This window comes from Emydura macquarii, unplaced genomic scaffold, assembly GCF_026122565.2.
Source record: "Emydura macquarii macquarii isolate MOO-44397 ecotype Brisbane River unplaced genomic scaffold, CSIRO-AGI_Emac_v2 contig_2805, whole genome shotgun sequence".
In the NCBI taxonomy this organism is placed as follows: domain Eukaryota; kingdom Metazoa; phylum Chordata; order Testudines; family Chelidae; genus Emydura; species Emydura macquarii.
Genome location: NW_027132942.1, coordinates 5,094,510 through 5,113,729, shown reverse-complemented (window position 1 = coordinate 5,113,729; position 19,220 = coordinate 5,094,510). Strand labels below are relative to the sequence as shown.

General features: G+C 46.2%; 1 protein-coding gene across 1 annotated transcript in view; it reads left to right on the top strand.

Annotated features, from left to right (window-relative positions):
• TIE1 (tyrosine kinase with immunoglobulin like and EGF like domains 1) overlaps positions 1–19,220 on the top strand; it is a 66,228-nt gene that overhangs the window by 1,286 nt on the left and 45,722 nt on the right. The window lies entirely within an intron of this gene.

The following is a 19,220-nucleotide window of genomic DNA, read 5'->3' as shown; positions in this document are numbered from 1 at the left end:
GGTTCTTGCGCAGCTCTGAGAAACTTGGCTTGTGCTGGGGGTTGGGAGAAACCTTGCAGAAGCTGGTGGGTGTAGCAGCTGTCCTTCATTCTGGATAAATGTGAAAAGCAATTCTGGAATAGATAGCAAAAACAATGGGAGCCAGTGCCCAAAACACAGGCAAGGCCAGGCAGGAGCTTGAGCTATGTGGACAGAAGGGTTTCACTGGGGGTTGAATACAAATGCAGGCGGCTGTGTGGTGGAGAAGCAGCAGAAACGCTACAGAAGCAGACAGAGAAGGCAGCAAAGGCCCAGAAACAACCAGAGACGCAGGTATAACAGGACCGAGAAAAGAGAGATTTTGGTTAATATGCTGACTAGAAAGAGGCTTGGAATGAAGAACAAAGCAGTTGTCTCCTGCTGTGATCAGGACTTCCATGGAAATAAACAGGATTGCACCAAAGAAATCCCAGATTTCCATTCGGAGGAATAAGGTCATGAATATTGGCTTACTGCTCAGGCCAAAAGGGGTAACAAAACAACGACGTGTGTGTAATTTTGATAATGTGCACTCTGCAATAGTGCTGTAACTATACAGTTGTGTGCGTGTGGGTCTGTTTTGAGACGTGTGTGCTGTGTGGGCCTGCATGAGAGAATGAGATTGTGAGGGTCCCTGTTGATGATTAATAATTTAATTTAATAATCAATAGCCAATGGACAACCAATTATAGATACAATTTTACTGTGATTATGTATTTAGTGAGAAGGGTTCTTCCCTGTCCGGTTTAGGTTAATAACAACAAACCTCAAATAAGTCAGGTTTGGTTGGATTTATTGATCACCAGTTAGTACAGCACTTGTATAAGGAGGGATGGGATACAGTTACCCACCGCTGCGGAATACCTGCTGTATTCGTTGTCTGACACTCTGCAGTCAATCTTTAGATGACCTTACTTCCAAAGCCTTAGGTAATTATATCCTTTGCTGGCCTTGTTTATTATTTTAATTTTTATCTGTTTCCTGCTCTTTTGCACAAAGTTATTATTTTAGGTTATTTCCTAACATGTTTTGTGAAAAACATTGCTCTGATCACCCATTCTCACCTCCTACTCAATGGTTGTCATTAGGCCTCAAGTACCCTGCTTTCATCCACCTACCCCATTGCTGTCTATGCCTTTGGATATGTATACGTTGCTTACTATATATATTTTGCCTGTATTTGCTCTATTATTTCTACCAACTGCATCTGAGGAAGTGGGGTGCAACCCACAAAAGCTTATGTCTGCAGAAATTAAATTGGTTAGTCTTTAAGGCGCTACGGGACTCTCGTTGTTTTTGCTGTGTACAGACTAACACGGCTACCCTCTGGAACATTGCTAAAACGTGTAACGGCAGCTTTAACACTGTAAGATTAAGTTAAGATTGCCAACATTTCTATAATAGCACGTTTAAAAACATATGTGCTGAAGGTTACTGTTAGCCTAGGGTTGAATCTTACCAATCTTTGTCTTAACTGTAGAGCAGTTTGGGAGACTTGCTCCCAGCAGGGCTGACAATCGTTCCTAGCCTGTCCTAAGTGTCAACTGCGCCTGAGAGTGAAAAATGGGGGGCCAAAGTGGTTGTTTTTTCTATGGAAGTCTGTTTCTCTACAAGAATGTGGTGTGTCATTGTGGCACGGTGTCTCTTGGGAGCAACAGGTGAGCTCCTGGTTGATGCGCCTGAGACACACACACACACCTCAGTTCCCTCCTATTTCTTTGGTAGAAGTGATGGCATCTTCAAATCCGTTGTCTCTGTAGGCCACAACAAAATCAAGGCAGCTTCTCATCAATAAGTAGTGGTTGCGATATCCATTGACTGAGTTTGTAATGCCTTGCTTACAACATTTACTTGGAACAGGACATTGTGCCAAACCACAATTGAAAGTCCACAAAGAAGGTTCCCCAAGATGGAGGACCACTTAACCAAAATGGAGTCCAAAAACAAACTCCTTACAATGGTCACAAGTTCCAGTGAGGGAGGTCTAGGCTGGATATGTGAGAACCCTTTCCCCTAGGAGGATGGTGAAGCACTGGAATGGGTTACCTAGGGAGGTGGTGGAATCTCCATCCTTAGAGGTTTTTAAGGCCCAGCTTGATAAAGCCCTGGCTGGGATGATTTAGTTGGGGTTGGTCCTGCTAGATGACCTCCTGAGGTCCCTTCCAACCTCAATCTTCTATGATTTTATGAAATCTGACTATGAAGCTGCTAACAAATGCACTTAAGTCTCCTCTGGTAGCCAGAAGAATGTCTTTCCACGCTCACCATGGAGTGCAGCCGTCAGTCCCCCACAGTAGTGTTGTGCCACAGAATGACAGGGCGTCACCATGGCAGCAGCCCTGCCAGCGTTGGGGTGTCCTTTGGCCTAATCTCAGGTCCTGTGGGTGCAAAGCCGTTTCATTTGATGATCCCTGTGCTCTGAGAAGGATGTAATGGCCTCTCACACTTAACCCTTGGGCCCAGTGAGGAGCTGGAGGAAATATGACCCTCCCCGCCCCGACCTTAAGTCTGGGAAGGGGAAGGAGTACTCAGCTCTCCTGGGTGTAGACCATGAGACATTCCTGGGCAGTGGGGGAGGGAAATTAACCTAACTTCCAGCAAGTTCCCACGTCCATCTGGTGGGAGGAAGCTAGGTCCTCTGCTACCTTTTGCCTTCTCCATGCGGTCTCATTTGTTCCGGGCCTTACAGGCCAGGACCGCTCTGTACGGCTGCATAATGCAGGTAGTGGGGCAGCAGGGAGCCCTGGGACGGCAGGGGGAGGCAGGGCAGCACAAGGCAGCGTTGCCTTGTGGGGCAAGTGCTCTGCTCTGTGTTTTGTCTCAGGGGCTAGGGGCTTCTCTAACTGTCTGACAGGAAGTGCGAGGCAATGGCTAAACAATAGGCTGGCTTCCTGCCAGCGGCTGCTCTCACAATGCTGGCACACCACCACCGGGGCAATATCAATATTAGCCAGGCGCCAGGAATGCCATGGCAGAAGCAAGAGCTTCTGGCTCAGCTGTGACCCCCAGGGCCTGAGCACAAGGGTAGCATCAATACCAATCTGCCTGGGCTGCTCGACACGCTGGCCCTAGTCCACGGCCCACAGGGGATTGTAATGAGGAGGGAAGCCCTGAGATTCCCCCTGCCTCAAGCATGGAAAGGAAGAGAAGCTGCACTTTTGCAGTTTCCATTCCTCTGGCTGCTCCAGAAGTGAGGGGCCCAGCTTCCTCTGTAGCTAGCACAGGGGCATCCCCACCCTTTCCTAGGGAAGAGAGTTTCTCAGCACCCACCCTTTTCAGTCCTGCAACTGTCCAAAGTGCAAACCCACACACGCTCTGCACACAACTATCCTCTCTGCCTCCCCACTTACCTCTGTCACCCCTACACATACATGCTGTTTCTGTGGGGATGCCACACTGGAACAAACTCATTGGTGGGGACAGGTTGGAGACTTACAGCACCAAAAGCAATGTAACTCCATGAGCTGTCAATAAGCAGCCAGCTGTTTAGTCACTGCAGGGAAATCTGGTCACTCCCCTTAGACAGTGGTTGCTGCAGCCTTTACCAGGGACAGCAGGAGCTTCTCTTCCCTGTGCTTCTTGAGACAGGGTCTGAGTTTTGGGCTTCCACCATGGTGGGGTACTACCTCTGCCACTGTCAGTGGCTTACGGCCACTATTTGGCCATATGGTTACAGTTAAAAATGACAAAGCATCAGGAAAGGTCCAAGTGAAAGTTCATCACAAGCCTGCCCTTGGCCATGCACCTATCTGGTGTGTCTGCTGTTCTGCTTTGTTACATGACGCACAGCAATATTTTGAGCTACACACTTGTCAAGAAAAATAGCAATACAAAGTACAGCCCAGGTGCACCATGGTGAGTTAACGTGGGTGTTTGCAGTTCCTGACTGGGTTTTTAACTCTGCAGCCTTGACGTTGGCTTTACAACAATTTCTGTATTTACAGACCTTATTTTTTAACTCTTCAAATGAGAAAAGTTGCCTATTCTTGATAATTTTAGCATCTGAGGGATCCCAGTTAGGCTCTGAAGTTCCTATTTCATTCAGAAGAACAGAGATGGGAAGGTATGGTCACATCTTTGTGATGCTATTGTTTGACCGCAGAGAGATCTTTGCAAGGCTGAGTTAGCGTGGCAGCTACACATCCATTTACACAATGGTGCCTCTATCCTGAGTGCAGGAAAGGGTAGAAACGTTCATTTTAATTGTGTGTACTATGCCTCTGACCTTTATACAGTCCCTCCAGGAGAGTAACCCTTTAAAGCGGGGCCCTGGGCCTCCACTTCTTTCCAAGGCTGAGCACTATGTTCTGCTACTTGGAAGCCATGGCTACGCCAGAGACCTTACAGTGGCACAGCTGCAGCGCGGCAAGCTCTCTAGCGTAGCCGCTCTAAGCTGACAGCTCTCCTGCCAACTTAAGTGATCCACCCCAACGAGTGTCGGCAGCTGTGTTGGCAGGAGAAGCTCTCCCGCCCGCCGACGTAGCGCTGTCCGCACCGGCGCTTAGCTCAGTGTAACTTATGGCACGGGGGGAAGCGGGAGACCTATTCACACAAGTTATGCTGACATAAATGGTAGTGTAGACATAGCCTGAGACTGAGTCTCTGAATTCAGCACCTGTTTCTTGCCATGGCTCCTCCATTGAATCCGAATGAGGTTAGACCCCAGTGCAACTAGCTGCTGTTCGTAGTGGTACAGGATAACCCTTTCAAACAAAGGCAGCATTTAATAGTCGAGCTGAATCCAGCGTCAGGCAGGCTGGACGCTCCCATCTTCCAGAACACTGGACATTCAGGGACTTCTGGGAATGGCAATAGCTCGCCCCTGCCTCTGCCAGCGTGATTCCATATACATGGTGCATGTGAGGTCGTGCTGCGTGGGGGATGCCATTTTCAGGAGCGCCTCGCTTCACCCCACAGGCCTGAGCACTCGTGCCATGTGTGTCCCAGGTGCAATGGCCTACCCGGTGATACAAGACAAAACTACGTCTGGTTTTGTCTCAGTACCGGACATGGGACAAACCAGCCAAAATGAGGTCTGTCCAATTTAAAACCAGACAAGTGACTTCCCTGAGTTAGAATGGCAAATCAAAGGTGACGGGACTGTCTATTACTCGCCTCTCACCTCCAGTGTCCAGGATTCCATCTCTCACTGGACTGGGCGGCAGCCAACTTAACCCAGTCTGCTCACACCTCCAGTCCTCTGCCTCCCTTGGCTGGCAATCATTAAAAGTTAATATCCAGCCTTTGGCCTTCCATGATCGTAGATATATCATTGGTATGCATGAACTGACTCCTACCCAGCCCCTCTGCCAGGAGAGAAATTAACCCCTTCAGTTCCTGTAGGCAGTAACTCAACAGTAAGTAGGTAAACGGATGTTTGCAGTGTTGTGGCTGTGTTGGCCCCGGGATATTAGCGAGACAAGGCAAGTGAGGTAATACCTTTTATTGGACCAATTTCTGTGTGATGGAAGAGAAAACTTGTCTCTTTCACCAACAGAAGTTTCACGCACCTTGTCTGGGCAAACTGAATCATGCGTACTTTGCATTAGTCACAGCAATGTAGGGCTGGAAGGAACCATGAAAGGTCATCTAGTCTAGCCCAGGCACTGAGGAAGGACTACATCAACCTAGACCATCCCTAACAGGCGTTTGTCCAACCTGTTCTTAAAAACCTCCAGTGACGGGGATTTCACAACCTCCCTTGGACGCCTGTTCCAGAGCTTAACTATCCTTATAGCCAGAGGTGACGTGTGTGTGTGTGGGGGGGGTTCACATGGGGTCACGTGCCCTCCCCTCAGGTTTCTGTGAGCGCTGAGCTGCCCTTGCCGGGCTTGCTCTGCTCTGCTCAGCCTGTCGGGGAGGGCAGGGCTTTGTCCTTCTCCTGCTGCACCTCCCTGCAGCATATTTCCAGCTCACTCGGCCCCTCTCCTTGGCAGCCAGGCCCAGGCAGGGAGTGGAAGGGGCAGGCCTCTGCCACCTCTGCCAGCCAGGCTTGCGCAGGCAGCCGCCGCACTGCACAGGGGCTGCCACCCTCGGCCGGCATGAGAAGCAGCTCCATCCTGCCCCCTCAGCTCCCCACCCGAGCCCGGCTGCAGGGAGAGGAGCTGAGCAAGTCGGAAACGTGCTGGAGGGAGGCACATCGGGAGAAGGACAGAGCCGCCCCCCGTATCCCAGGTGACTCTGGCAGGGAGAGTGCAGTGGCTGTGGGCTGGGTGCAGGGTGGGAGGTCGCTGAGGAAGGTGCCAGGAGCAGATTCCCTCTGCTCAGCCTGAGTTAGGGGCATTGCCCATGCCCCTCTCCCTGCTGAGGTGTCTGGGAGGACACGGGAACCCCAGGGAGACACCGGTGCTGTGAGTCTCTCCAGGCTGGGGCCGACTTGATCCAGAGGCACATGCTTCCTGCTCCTGTGGCCCCAACCCCTCAGGAGCCAGCGGGATTGGCTGCCCTGGCCCAGGGAGGTGGGGCTGGAAGCTTCCTCCCAGAGGCAACACGTGGGGTGATCATGTGCCCCCCACATTTACATTGTGCTCCCCCAGGATCAGCAGGTACGAGTCGTCCCTGCTTACAGCTAGAAAGGTTTGTCCAATATCTAATCTAAATCTCCCTTTCTGCAGATTACTTCTTGTCCTACCATCAGTGGACCTGGAGAGCTATTGATCATCCTCTTTACGACAGCCCTTAACATATTTGAAGACTGTTATCAGGTCCCTCCCAAGTCTTCTTTTCTCAAGACTAAATGTGCCCAGATTTTTTAACCTTTCCTCAGATGTCAGGTTTTCTAAACCTTTTATCATGTTTGTAGCTCCCATCTGGGCTCTCCAGTTTGTCCACATCTTTCCTACAGTGTGGTGCCCAGAACTGGACTTGATACTCAGCTGAGGCCTCCCCAGTGCCGAACAGAGTGGGACAGTGACCTCCTGTGTCTTAAATTGTACAGTTCTCTTTATAGACCTCCCAATTAAATTAGCTTTTTTGTAACTGCATCCCATTGTTAGTTCATTTTCTATTCGTGATCCACTATAACCCCTAGATTCTTTTCAGCAGTAATATCACCTAGCTAATTATTCTCCATTTTGTAGTTGTGCATTTGATTTTTTTTTTCCTTCCTACGTATAGTACTTTGCACTTGTCTTTATTGATTTTCACCTTGTTGAGTTCAGACCGTTTCTCCAATCTGTTAAGGTCATTTTGAATTTTAATTCTATCCTCCATAGTGCTAGCAACTCTCTGCCCAGCTTGGTGTCATCCACAAATTATCCAAGTTATTAATGAAAATACTGAATAGAACCAGACTCAAGACAGATCTCTACGAGACATATACTCCCAGTTTGACAGCAAACCACTGATTCCCTGTTCTGTTCATTCCCGGTGAAGCACCTGGCATTGGCCACTGTTGGAAGACAGAATACTGGGCTAGATGGACCATTGGTCTGACCCAGTGTGGCCATTCTTATGTTCTTATGTAACTACTCTTTGAATAGGTCTTGCCAGGCCAGGAGTGGAGCTATGGCTGGGGGCGGGGCCAAAGCGGGGCTGGGTGGCACTCCCTCCTTGTGCCACCGCACCCCCTAATGTTCCTCTATGCCCCCCTAGGAGGCCACGCCCCACAGTTTGCCCTATACACTCTGCCCTATACACTAGGCCCGAAACCTTGTCAAAAAAAGAAATTAGGTTGGTTTGGCATGATTGTTTTCTTGAAAATCCATGTTGGCTGTTACTTATCACCCTGTTGTCCTCTAGGTGCTTGCTGAAACAAATTATGAACAATTAATTTGTATCTTTCCAGGTATTAAAGTTAGGCTGACTGGTCTATAATTCTCGGGTCCTCTATTTTCTTTGTTTAGTTAAGCACTGGAATAAATTGCCTAAGGAAATTGTGGAATCTCCATTAGTGGAGATTTTTAAGAGCAGGTTGGAAAGACACATGACAGGAATGGTCTAGATAATGCTTGGTCCTGCTTTGAGTGCAGGGGACTGGACTAGAAGACCTCTTGAGGTCCCATCCAGTCCTAGCATTTCTTTTTAAAAGATACTATGTTGCCTTTCTTCAGTTCTTTGGGACTTCACCCATCATCCATGAGTTCTCAAAAGTACCAATTACAGTTCTGAGATTGCTTCAGTTAGATTCTTAAGTACCTGAGAATGAATTTCATCGGGCCATGCCAACTTGAATACATCTAACTTATCTAAATATTCTTTAATCCGTTCTTTTCGTATTCTGGTTTGTATTCCTTTCCCCTTGTTAATATTAAATGGGTTAAGTATCTGATCACCATTAACCCTTTTAGTGAAGACTGATGCAAAATCGGCATTAAAAACCTCAGCCTTCTTGATGTCATCTGTTATTAACTCTCCTTCCCTCTAAATAGTGGGCTTACATTTCCATTTGTCTTTCTCTTCCTCCTAATGTATTTATTAAATCTCTTCTTATTGTCTTGTATGTCCTTGTTAGGTTTGACTCATTTTGCACCTTAACTTTTCTGACTTTGTCCCTACATGTTTTTGCTGTTCTTTTGTACTCATCTTTAGCAATTTGTCCGTGTCCACTTTTTGTAGAATTCTTTTTTGATTTTCAGCTCTTTAAAGACCTCCCGATGGAGCCATATTGGCCTTTTACTACACTTCCTTTCTTTCACTTCGGGGTAGTTGGGTGTTTGGCCTTTAAATTGTCTCTTTGAGGACCTGCCATCTCTCCTGAACTTCTCTTTCAGACTTTCTTCCCATAGCACCTTACTCACCAATTCTCTGAGTTTTAGTCTGTTTTTTTTGAAGTCCATTGTCTTTATTTTGCTGCTATCACTCCTTCCTTTTCTTTGAATCAAGAAATCTATCATTTCATGATCACTTTCACCCCAATTACCTTCCACCTTCAGATTCACAAGCAATTCCTCCCTGTTGGTCAGAATGAAGCCTACAGTGGCTGTTCCCCTTGTTACTTCCTCCACATTCTGAAACAAAAGGTTGCCCCCAATACATTCCAAGACTTCACTGGAAATGTAAGTTTTGCCTTATTACTTTCCCTATAGATGTCTGGGTAGTTAAAGTCCCTGATTACTACCAGGTCTTGTGTTTTGAATGTTTCTGTTATTCTAGAAATGCCTCATCCACCTCCTCTTCTATAGTAGGCCTTTACCATGATGTTGCCCCTGTTTTTTCCCCCTTTATCTTCACTCAGAGACTTTCAACTGGTCTGCCTCCCACCTCCTTCTGGACCTAAGAGCAAGTGTCTATATTCCTAATGTGCAATGCAACCCCTCCTCCCTCTTTCCCTGCCTGTCCTTCCTGAACAAACTGTACCCCCAATATTCCGGTCATGATATTTATCCCACCAAGTCTCTGTGAATATAAGAACAGCCATACTGGGTCAGACCAACGGTCCATCTTCCCTCAGTGGCCAATGCCAGGTGCATCAGCGAGAATGAACAGAACAGGCAATCAAGTGATCCATCCTCCGTCGCCCATTTCCCAGCTTCTGGCAAACAGAGGCTAGGGACACTTCAGAGCATGGTTTTGCATCCCAATACATGGCAAATAGCCATTGATGGACCTATCCTCCATGAACTTATCTAATTCTTTTTTTAACCCTGTTATAGTCTTGGCCTTCACAACATCCTGGGGCAAAGAGTTCCACAGGCTGACTGTGTGTTATGTGAAGAAATCCTTCCTTTTGTTCATTTTAAACTTGCTGCCTATTGATTTCTTTTGGTGACCCCTTGTTACCGTGTTATGCGAAGGAGTAAATAACACTTCCTTATTAATTTTCTCCACACCCATCATGGTTTTATAGACCTCTGCCATATCCCCCATAAGTTGTCTGGTTTCCAAGATGAAAAGTTGGTCTTATTAATCTCTCCTCATCTGGAAGATATTCCATACCCCTAAACATTTTTGTTGCCCTTCTCTGCACCTTTTCCAATTCCAATGTATCTTGAGATGGGGTGACCAGATCTACATGCAGTATTCAAGATGTATACCATGGATTTATAAAGAGGCAACATGATATTTTCTGCCTTATCTATCCTTTTCCTAATGATTCCCAACATTCTGTTAGCTTTTTTGACTGCTGCTGCTTATTGACTTGATGTTTTCAGAGAACTATACACAGTGACTCCAAGATCTGTTTCTGGAGTGGTAATGGCTAATTTAGACTGCATCATTTTATATGTATAGTTGGGATTATGTTTTCCAATGTGCATTACTTTACATGTATCAACACTGAATTTCATCTACCATTTGGTTACCCAGTCACCCAGTTTTGTGAGATCCCATTGCAACTTTTTGCAGTCTGCTTTGGGCTTCACTATCTTGAGCAATTTTGTATCATCTGCAAATTTCGCCATCTCACTGTTTACCCCTTTTTCCAGATCATTTATGAATATGTTGAACAGTACTAATCCCAGTACAGACCTCTGGGGGACACCACTATTTACTCTCTCTGTTCTGAAAACTGTCCATTTTATTCCTATCCTTTGTTTCCTATCTTTTAACCAATTATTGATCCAAGAGGACTTTCCCTCTTATCCCATGACAGTTTTACATTGCTTAAGAGCCTTTGGTGAGGGACCTTGTGAAAGGCCTTCTGAAAATCTAAGTACACTATATCATCCTTCTCCACATGCTTGTTGACCCCCTTATAGAATTCTAGAGGATTGGTGAGGCATGATTTCCTTTTACAAAAACTATGTTGATGCTTCCCCAACAAATCATGTTAATCTATGCATCTGATCATTCTGTTCTTTACTACAGTTGCAATCAATTTGCCTGGTGCTGAAATTAGGCTTGCCAGCTTGTAATTGGTGGGATTGCCTCTGAAACCTTTTTTAAAAATTGGCATCACATTAGCTATCCTTCAGTCATGTAGTACAGAAGCTGATTTAAATGGTAGGTTACATACTATAGTTAGTAGTTCTGCAATTTCACCTTTGAGGTCTTCAGAACTCTTGGGTGGATACCATCTGGTCCTGGTGACATTGCTGTTTAATTTATCTATTTGTTCCAAAACCTCCTCCAATGACACCTCAATCTGGGACAGTTCTCAGATTTGTCATCCAGAAAAAATTGCTCCGGTTTGGGAATCTCCCTCACATCCTCAGAATTCATTTAGTTTCTCCGTAATAACTTTATCTTCCTTGAGTGCTCCTTTAACATCTTGATCATCCAGTGGCTCTACTGGCTGTTTAGCTGGCTCCTGCTTTCTGATGTACTTTAAAAAAATTTGCTTGTATTTTTTGAGTCTTTGGCTAGTTGTTCTTCAAATTCTTTTTTGGCCTTCCTAATTATATTTTTACACTTCACTTGCCAGAGTTTATGCTCCTTTCTATTTTTTTCAATAGGATTTAACTTTCACTTTTTAAATGGCGTCTTTTGGCTTCTAACTGCCTCTTTTACTTTGTTGTTTAGCTAAAGTGGCACTTTTTTGGTCCGCTTACTGTTTTTAATGAGGGGTGTACATTTAAACTCAGCCGCTAGTATGGTGTCTTTACAAGTTTCTGGGCAGCTTGTGATGTCTATTAAGTCAACATTTAGCTAATGTACTAATACTTCAAGTTCTTCCTGTTTATTTCCTCTACTCCTTGCATTCATGTGTAGAAATCTAATGATAGGATTTGATTTTTTGCAAAATTTGCAGAAATCATACTCTGCGATTTTTGCCATCTGTGGGACAGATCCTCTATCTGTTGTTCCAACAGTGAAGGGAGATTGTTAATGCTCTGCAAGGGACTGGGGAAAGTTCCTCTGTGCAGGTACAGTGCAGGGCTGATGTAAGCAGCCAAGTCCCAGTTCTGGGGGCTGTTCTAGTTTATGCCAGGAACAGCTTCGGATTGAGAGAAAGAGCCCCCTGCGTCCCTCCTCCTGGGCTGTACCTTGGTGCAGCCCCAGATGGGACCCTGTGGTTTCCTCTCTTAGTAAAGAGCCTCTGGTGGAAGATTTAGCTGTGTATTTTTCACTGAGACAATCGCAGTCTCCCACATGCAGACAGCCCTGTGCAGCAGCCCCTGTGCCTGGCAAAAAGCATGTGCGGGAATGTCATGGATGGGTGGAGTTACATTAGCCTGACCCGCTGGGCATGCTCAGAAGTGATTTCTGGAGTAGTGCCTGATTCCCCCCTGCATTTCCAACTTCAGCCAGTTTTGCAGTAATCTCATCTAACAAAGGGGGTCAGAATCATTTCTGATGAGGAAGCATGTGGGGGAAGGGATTCACCCAAGCTGAATTCAAAGACAGATGAAGGGATGTTGCTCAAATTTCTGTTAAAGTCTCCCTTTGGGCAGAGACAAATCCTAGGAAATGTCAGTCCTGAGTGAATGTTCAGGGAAATCCTGACCATGTGACAATGAGTGTTTTAGATGAGAATGGAAATGCATTTGCCACATGAACTCCAGTGGGTCTGACTGGAGCCTACTCCCTCTCATGTGTGCTATCAAACCCTTCTTGCTCTGACAGATTAATGTTGATAGGTTGTATCGGTGATTGTGGGTTATTCCCCTCTATTCGGCATTGGTGAGGCCACATTTGGAGTATTGTGTCCAGATTTGGGCCCCCCACTACAGGAAGGATGTGGACAAATTGGAGAGAGTCCAGCAGAGGGCAATGAAAATTATTAGGGGGGCCGGAGCACATGACTTATGAGGAGAGGCTGAGGGAACTGGTCTTGTTTAGTCTGCAGAAGAGAAGAATGAGGGGGGATTTGATAGCAGCCTTTAACTACCTGAAAGGGGGGTTCCAGGGAGGATGGAGCTAGGCTGTTCTCAGTGGTGGCAGATGACAGAACAAGGAGCAATGGTCTCAAGTAGCAGTGGGGGAGGTCTAGGCTGGATATTAGGAAAAAGTTTTCACTAGGAGGGTGGTGAAGCACTGGAATGGGTTACCTAGGGAGGGGGTGGAATCTCCATCCTTACAGATCTTTAAGGCCTGGCTTGATAAAGCCCTGGCTGGGATGATTTGGTCAGGTTGGTCCTGTTTTGAGCAGGGGGTCAGACTAGGTGACATCCTGAGGCCCCTTTTAACCCTAATTGCTGTGTATTTAGTGTCCTGCGTAGCTTGCCATAGCTAATAGAGCTAGACTATTATGGGATAGCTCAGCCAGTTCTGTCTGGTCTTCGAGTAAGAGAATAAACTCAGTCTGTGTGTTCACATCTCCCTGTCTTCCTGTCAGCTGGTTTCTCTCTGAGTGCAAGTAACTTCCAAGTACCCAAGCATAACAAAGTGGTGATGAGGACGATGGACCTACGCCTGCACTGCTCCGCGACAAGCAAAAGTAAAACTTAAGGAAAACCTTTTGCTGTTCTGTGCGTCTGTGCTGCTGTTTGGGCTGACGGCAGAAACCGAAAGTAAAGCAAAGAGATTGGGAAGAGGGAGGAAGGCAGCAGTGCTAGTGAAAGGAAATGACTATTAATTGTGTGTGAACAACCCCCAACACACACAAATAAAAGACACTAAAAGAAAAGAAAAAAAAGGCAGCAACGGCTCCACTGACAGGGCCCTTGGGACAGTTGATGAAACTGTGGAGCCATGGGGCTCAGATTCTGAGTGTTTTGAGTTTTTTGTTGTTACAAATGGAATTGCAGATGATAAGAAGGTGGCAACTTTCTTAAGTTTTGCGGGAGCTCAAACATTTAACTTGCTGTGCAGCTTCGTGCAACCTGATAAGCCAGGCACAAAATCTTACAGTGACATTGTGAAAATCTAGGAGGCACATTTTCCCTCAAAACCACTGGTAATTGCAGAGAGATTTAGGTTCCACAAACAGAATCAAGGAGAAGGTGAAACAATTGCTCAATATGTAGCAGCTCTTAAAAAGCTTGCTGAGCACTGTGAATGTAATGATGTCTTAAATGACACCCTGCGGGATAGGTTAGTCTGTGGCCTGTGCTGTGAAGCCATACAGAAGTGCCTATTGACAGAGGCCCAGCTCACCTTGGAGAAGGCCATTGAAATTGCTGTTTCCATGGAACCAGCAGCAAAGGAAGCACAACAACTAAGTGCATCAACCAGAGTGCATAAGGTGTCACAAGAACCTACCAACAAGACAGTGGGGAGCCGGGAAAGCTACCGCTGTGGGAAGCCTGGACACCATGCATCAAAACGCTGGTGTAAGATCTAGTGGTCGACAGTGTGGCAAAAAGGGACACATCGAGCGTGCCTGCAAACATAAGAAAGAAGAGTCAAACAGAACAGGCAAACCGGAGAAAAAGAAGCCTGCTGCCTGGCAGATCAACAAGGAAAATCTGCACACACAAGAGCAGGCTCAGGATGATCAAAGTGACACCCAGTCTGAAGAAGTGCCACTCCACATCTTGTCCATGGCAGTTGGCTCACATGAATACGGGGTAACCCCGCTGTTGGAGGGTAAACCTGTACACATGGAACTGGACACAGGAGCGGCAGGTTTGCTGATCTCAAACTGTGTTTAAGGAGAAACTAAAGCATCTTTCGCTTAAGCCGACAAAAATTGTTCTGAAGACGTACACTGGGGAAGCTATACCCATTTGGGCATTACTGATGTTAAAGTGGAGCTCAATGGACAGACTGCTCAATTGCCACTGTTTGTGGTGGGAAGGTCATGGCTTAGGAAGATCCAGCTGAACTGGGCAGAAGTGCCCAGGATGGCTAAAGAAGAAACATGTCTGACAGCTGTGTTAAAGAAACATGCTGCTGTTTTTGAAGAGAACCTGGGAAGTATAAAGTGAATCATTATGAAATTGAACATTAAGCCTGACAACCGACCAAAATGTCTGAAAGCCAGAACTGTGCCATATGCCATCAGGCCAAAAGTTGAAGTGGGCCTGGAGCACCTGGTCAAAAAATGGAGTCCTAGTACCAGTTACCCTCAGCCAATGGGCAACCCCAATTGTTCCAGTATTGAAGAAAGATGGCTCCATTTGGATTTGTGTGGATTTTAAGGTCGTTGTTAACCCCGTGTTGTGTGCGGAGCAATACTCTCTTCCCCGCATTGATGAGCTCTTCACTGTCTTGGCTGGTGGACAAAAGTTCAGCAAGATTGATCTGAGTCAGGCCTATTTACAGATGCATGTCAATGAGATCTTGATTTTCGTGACACACAAAGGGCTGTACCGATACTTTCGCTTGCCTTTCGGAATAACGTCTGCTCCAGAGGGCTCTGGACCAGATCTTGAGTGGCTTGCCAGGAGTCCAGGGCTATCTTGATGACATCCTGGTCACTGGCAAGAACGAGGAGGATCACCTTAAGAAGTTGGATGCTGCCCTGCAAAGACTGGAAGAGTATGGCCTTTGAGTCTGCAATGACAAATGTGAATTCTTCTAGCCCTCTGTTGAAAATATGGGACATGTCATTGATGCTACTGGCCTTTGTAAGGCTCCTGCAAAAGTCAAGGCTATTGTGAAAGCTCTACCTCTTAAAAACATGAATCAACTTCGCTCTTTTTTAGGGCTATTGAACTATGATGGAAAGTTTATTCCACAGTTAGCAACACTATTAAAACCACTACATGAAATCCTTTGCCAAAACAAGGTCTGGAAGTGGACTGAAGCCTGTGATGTTGCATTTAACAAGGCTAAACGCGCATTGCTAAATTCAGGAGTTCTGACACATTTTGACCCATCCCTACCTCTACAGCTGACCTGTGATGCCTCTCCTTATGGCGTAGGAGTGGTCATGTCACACATTATGCCTTCTGGAGAGGAGAGACCCATTGCTTTTGCATCACGTACCTTAAGCAAGGCAGAAACTAACTATGCTCAAATCGAACGCGAAGCACTGGGAATCGTTTTTGAAATTCGGAAATTTCACCAGTACCTGTTTGGATGGAAGTTCACACTTCTCACCGACCATCAACCTCTAACATCAATTTTTGGACCATGCACAGGCATTCCACCATTGGCTGCTAGTCGTATGCAATGGTGGGCATTGTTGCTTTCCGCACACATGTATGAGATTAAATATTGGAGATCCACTCTGCACTGCAATGCAGATGGTCTCTCAAAGCTGCCTTTACCAGATAAACATCAAGATATTGGCCAGAAAGAAATCTTCTACTTTGAATAGATACAGAACACACCCATTACTGCTACTCAAGTAAAGAAGGTAACTCACATTGACCCAGTACTGTCCCAAGTTATGGACCTATTGATGCATGGAACATCTCTACGGGACTCTCAGATCTCACCTGACCTCCATCCCTACATGTCCAGGAGGATGGAGTTATCAATCCATTGTGGTTGCTTGTTGTGGGGGTTGTGCGTCATTATTCCACCACTACTGAGATCACAGATGTTAAAACAGCTACGTTCAAGTCACTGTGGAATAGTGAGCATGAAAGAAATTGCACAAAGCTACTTTTGGTGGCCTGTCCTGGACAGTGCCATTGAAGAGAAGGCAAGAGCCTGTACTACATGTCTAAGTGTGAGGAACACACCTCAGTTGGTGCCCCTACACCCATGGGACTGGCCTGAAATCCATGGCAGCGTATTCACATTGATTTTGTCGGCCCATTTGAAGGAAACCTGTTCCTGGCTGTTGTTGATGCCCACTCGAAATGGCCAGAAGTCTCTGTAATGCCATCCAGTACTGCTGAAAGCTCTATCCAGAGACTGCTTGAAATCTTTAGTCGTTTCGGTCTGCCAGAACAACTTGTGAGCGACAACGGACCGCAGTTCGTCTCTCAGGAGTTTGAAAATTTTATGAAAGCAAATGGGATACATCACATCACTTCAGCACCATATCATCCATCCACCAATGGATTAGCAGAAAGGTTTGTGCAGACAATGAAACAAGCTTTAAAATCTGGATGGGGACGTTCGTCCATTCAAAAGCATCTGGACACCTTCTTACTATCCTACAGAAACACACCTCATGCTATGACCAAAGCATCTCCGGCTTTTTCAATGATGGGACAATGGATGTGCACTTGCTTTGATCTGCTGAAACCCCTCCAAAGCATGACAAGTTGTGCAACGTCCCAGTACGACCAAGTCATCAGACATGCACATAGAGCAAAAGACCGAATCTTTAGTCCTGCACAGCCTATCCTGGCTCGGAACTATGCTTCTGGAGCTAAATGGGTCCCTGGAGCTAAATGGGTCCTTGAGTCAACAGTCACTCGTTCCTGACTCCTGTCCTCCATCCACTTCTGCAGCAGATACAGCACCCTCACCTGTTTGAGCTATGAGTCCTGAGCCCATTGTTAGACCACACCAATAACACCTTCTAGTGCAAGAACACCAGAAGTCCTCTGTAATCCACCTAGAGAGAGAAGGTCTTCTCAATGGTTGAATCTTTAGCTAGGGCAAACCCATGTTTACAGGGCAGAATAATGTCTGGGGTTTAGCCGGGAAATGAGGCAGTCTACCCTAATTCCCTTGTTCAGTGATTATTCTGTTAAATGGACGTTTTCATTAAGGGGGGAGGAATATGTTGTGTATTTTGTATCCTGCCTAGCTTGCCATAGCTAACAGAGCTAGACTATTATGGGATAGCTCAGCCAGTTCTGTCTGGTCTTAGAGTAGAAGAATAAACCCGGTCTGTGTGTGTTTACATCTCCCTGTGTTCCTGTCTGCTGGTTTCTCTCTGAGTGCAAGTAACTTCCAAGAATCCAAACATAACACTAATCTTCTAAGATTCGAAGACTGAAGAGACACCAACACTTACTGGGGGTTTCACAGCTGGGATGCAGGTGGAAATAGAATAACGGGGAAACATGTCACCATTGGTGATGGGATTGCAGTTTCTTGCCCAGCTGTGAACAGGTAGCCAGGATGTAGGGAAGGGAGTCTGCTATAGCAGATGAAGCTGAATGGTGCCTAGAGAGTAAGTGAGGAAGAACTACCAGCTGTGAAGGGAAGATGGCCATGTCTCTGAAGTGCAGATGGAAACAACCCTGCTCCACAATTATGTTGATAGAGCCCTGCAAAATTACAGTTATCTGCTTTATGTCCGTGGAGCACATTTGTGGGTCGTGGACCAGACGCAGAAACATATTTTGTCTTCGCACAGGGCTCTCTCTACACTGGGCAAATTCATCCCTGAAGTGTAGTTCCATCCACTGTAGTTCCCATACTGACACTGTGAGCTATGTCCCCACGCACACATGAGCAGAGATGTTTGTACAGACAGACACCAGCTGGCTCTATGTTTGTAGGAAAACAGAATGGACAATCACGGTGGCTTGGATCCCCACTCAGATTTCCTCGGAACATGGAGAGCGGAATAGCTTCCAGTTCCCAAAAGCACCGAAGCAAATCCCAGGCTCCTCTCACTCAACAAAGGACATGCTTTGTAATTGCTGTGTGTGTACCATGAATTCTACAGTGAATCAAGGGCTTTACTGCAGCTCAGCAAAATCTAGTACCACAGAAATAATTCTGAGAGTCAAAATTGCTGCTTATATTAAAACAACGTGAGTTCTGTGCCACTTAAAGACTAACACATTTATGTAGGCATAAGCTTTCGTGGGCAGAAACCCACTTCGTCAGCTGCATCCAAAGACATTTGTTAGTCCTTAAGGTGCTACAGAACTCTCGTTGTTTTGCTGAAAACAGACAGACACGGCTTCCCTCTGGAAGTCGTCAACATGCTTATATTAACTAGTTCTTGAGGAGTTCTATCTCAGCTGAAGTGCCAATGCTGCCTCATCAGAAAGTCATTGCAGGACTTGGAATTTATTTGCCACTCACTGTTGTTTATGTATTTATTTATCTCACTGAAGCGTGCCAGCTGCTGCACAGAGAACACAGATGAGTCTCCCAAAGAGCTCACAAAAGAGTGGTAGGACTTGATAGAAAAGTGAGGATACAACACACTAGGAGTGCTAAGGGGGGAGGAGAATGTGGCCAAAGAAGTAACAGGATACAGTTACTCAGTCAACATAGGCATCCATTTTAATGTTTAAGGGTGGCTTTCTTCCATTGGAAGTGGTGCACATGCATGATCCTTTAGCAGTAATAATCCTTCAAGTAACTATTTGATTACAGTAGCATGCAGAATGTTCCCCTTGTTTCCCAAACAGCCCTTGCCTGTTTAATGTCAATAAATGGACTTAAATCCAGCTAGCGGCATGACTATTTTTCAGGCATGTGTACTGCTGTGCACAGGGGGCATCTCCCTGAGGAATCCTTGGGCTCTAACCAGAGTGCATGTTGGAATGTGCTGTTTTCATCGATGAGCAGCACTAGTGGGTGGGTGGGTGGGTGGGTGGGTGGTGTTCGCAATGGTCTGTGGGCTC